The sequence below is a fragment of the Schistocerca gregaria genome, chromosome 1 (assembly GCF_023897955.1).
Source record: "Schistocerca gregaria isolate iqSchGreg1 chromosome 1, iqSchGreg1.2, whole genome shotgun sequence".
Classification (NCBI taxonomy): Eukaryota; Metazoa; Arthropoda; class Insecta; order Orthoptera; family Acrididae; genus Schistocerca; species Schistocerca gregaria.
In genome coordinates, this window is record NC_064920.1 from 170,329,626 (window position 1) to 170,332,818 (window position 3,193).

Here is a 3,193-nt window from a genome sequence, read left to right on the forward strand (position 1 = left end):
CACGTAATCATCTAGCTCGAGCGTGTTAATGGGTACTCCACCAGATGCGTAAGAAGTGTCACAGAATCAAAAACTTAGCCAAGTGATACATCGGAGAAAGTAAACTTGGGTACAGCTAGTACACTGCCATATAGCCCCAGAGTGACAGACAGCATCAGCTATGTATTGTGGCAAAAAATTAGTTTGCTTCATATAGGCAAAGGAGAAATTCGATTCACTTGCAATGTCGGGAATATAACGCATAGCATGTACATGCGGAAAGGTCTGTGTCGGAAAGACTGGATGATGAGTCAGTAGCAGAATAGGATCACCGAACATAACCAATATAGCAGGTTGAGACACGTGAAGAAAATGACCGTGGTGGAGGACACGCTGTGCGAGACCGACCACACAGTGACACGGAGGTTCTCTCTGTAGAGAGGATCTATCACACCAGCTTGTCCAGGGAAGCTGTAGGAATACACAAGCATGAGAACAGCTTCACTATGAAAGAAGGAAGCCTCAGGGTGACCATATCCTGGATCCCTGTGATGCAGCGAACGACCGTTGTACGTAGCAAGGGGAGATTCGCAGTGTTAATGACTACGGAACAGCCCTTGGGCGTGGTGCGGCAGATACATATGATCTTCGGCTCCGAATCCTGGACGCCATCCGCAGTGGAGGGTGAAGCTATGACATTGCAGCCACTCGTGCTGGTGAAACGTCAGAAAATCTGTCAAATAAACGTCGGCCGAAGAACGCGAGACAGAATCCAACAGGCAGCTTGTCAACAATCTGTCACGAAAGCCTCAGGATTTCTGTATTAAAGATCGGCCTTAAGTACCTGTGAATGTACGTTTGCTCACAGCACTGTAAGGTAGGGAATCTGGGACTGCGGCAAAACGGTAAGAGAGGAGAGTGGAATCGTTTGAGATGTATGTCATAGAAGGGTCTTGAAAATTAGTGAAGTAATTGGAGATGATGTAGAATTTCTCCCTGGGGGAAAAAGGGTGGAGAAAGTAAAGGACAGTAGTCTATTATAAGGCACCTTCCCTTTATTCGTTTTATATGATTTGTGGAAATAAATCAAAATAGATTCTCACTCTTCAAGAATGTGAATTTAGCGCCCAGACTCTCACATTATCGTATTTGTGTTTACGTACGCAATAACAGTTATGAACAAGCCTTAATGTGCTAAATGCTTGTTGCATAGTTGTCAACCTGCAGCTACCAAAAGTTACATTATAGCGACTCCGAAATCATTGCCTAGAGGATACACTTTTTGAGGACCTTCCAGTGTAAATGGTTATTACAATCCATAAGCGCGGTATTAAATGAATATTATATACTAAAATGTGGTTCGGTCACAGTGAGCGGGCGTATACTGCATGTAAGAATGACCAAGCCCTGCACCGTGTACAGGGTACAGTGTTGTTACTACTAGTACACTTTCCAAAAATATCGAATATTATCCTACGTTTTCCACCGGTTTTGAATGCCATAGCTACCACCCAGTACTTAGTATGAACGGAACTGAAATTGGTCAGTCGTCTTCTTTAGGAAACAGCAATGTTTAATTTATCTTGAATAATGTACATGTATTCTGCAAATCCACTAATGAGCGTTGTTGGATTATTAATAATTTTGTTGTGATTTCCAGGTTATGTGTGTGCTATCTCTGACGAAAATTCACGAGTAGACACCATGCTGCAACCAGAATCCACCGTAAGTGAGAATCTCAATTCTTTGAATCGGGTTACTTGTTTGCCTGATATTTAGTATATGTGTATCGGCTTTAGAGTATTAACAATGTGGTGTGAAATGGGACTGACTTGCCACGATGTGTCTTCATAATTACAATCACTCATTAGTGTATTATTATGTATTACGCAGTACAGAAAATGGGTTACTGTAGTTTTAAACTGAGTTTGCTTCTATACTGTACCGGGTCAGCAGTTCCTTCTCTAAACCTGTTCTCCATTTCCTAAGTGCGACCTTAAGTCTATGACATATATATTTTTCTAATTTTTATACTTCCCATCCATTTAAAAGTTTACATTATTGATTCTAAAGTTGTAAACTAACGTAAATACGCTGACATGAAAATGTTAAGCTTGGTCTTACGACAGGAATTATTACTGATGATGAATGCCTCCAAATTTATCGTAGTTTATCAATAACATTTTAGAATAATTAACTGTTACTGGAAACTGCCACAATCTGCGCTTACTGCTAAATGTGCACACTGTACATTTAGTTGAACGCACGTGTGTGTCCTGTTTCTTTCTTTTAACGTACGTATGTCAAATAAATGTATCCGTTACACTGTTGCTCACGTGCCTCGTAAACAACAGAACTCAAAGAAATTAGAGAAATGAACTATTTTGTAGGCAGTGGGAAGTCTCGTGCATGAACAAGAATGTACATTCTTGATCATGATGCGCGTTCAGTATGGTCATAAATAGTTTTGTTATCTTGAGGATCGTCTCGCAGGTAAAACAGTGTGGCAGTTCGTCCTTTTCCTTGGTGATGCAGGAAAGAACCGTGTGAAAAACACAAATACGACCCCCAAGGCAAACACAGGTTTTTGATGACTTTAGAGGGGATCCTTTATCTAGACTGGGGCAGGCGAATATATCGTACATGAATCTCCACATTTGTCAGGGTATTTGACGCTGTGTGGCGGAGGATATTTTGGATATCACTGTCGTGTCCAGAATAAGATTTTCACTCTGCAGCAGAGTGTGCACAGACATAAAACTTCCTGGCAGAACTGTATGCTGGACCGAGACTCAAAATCGGAGCCTTCGCCTTTCGCGGGCAAGTGCTCTACCATCTGAGCCGAGTGTGCGCTAATATGATAGTTCCTGGCAGATTAAAACTGTGTGCCGGACCGAGACTCGAACTCGGGACCTTTGCCTTTCTCGGGCAAGTGCTCTACCAACTGAGCTACCCAAGCACTTCTCACGCCTAGTCCTCACACTTTTACTTCTGCCCGTACCTCGCCTCCTACTTTCCAATCATCCATTCAGAACTAGGTTCTGCAAGGTTCACAGGAGAACTCCTGTGAAGTTTGGAATTTAGGAGATGATTTACTGGCGGAAGTAAAGCTGTGAGGACCGGACGTCAGTCGTGCTTAGGTAGCTCGGATGGTAGAGCACTTGCCCGCGAAAGGCAAACGTCCCGAGTGCGAGTCTCGGTCCAGCACACACTT

The 3,193-nt window shown here is 42.8% G+C and overlaps 1 non-coding gene across 1 annotated transcript; it reads right to left on the reverse strand.

Annotated features, from left to right (window-relative positions):
* Positions 1-2,864: 2,864 nt before the first annotated feature.
* On the reverse strand, positions 2,865-2,939 carry Trnas-aga (transfer RNA serine (anticodon AGA)). Its single transcript has one exon. It is a non-coding gene; the product is annotated as a tRNA-Ser (tRNA).
* Positions 2,940-3,193: the final 254 nt, after the last annotated feature.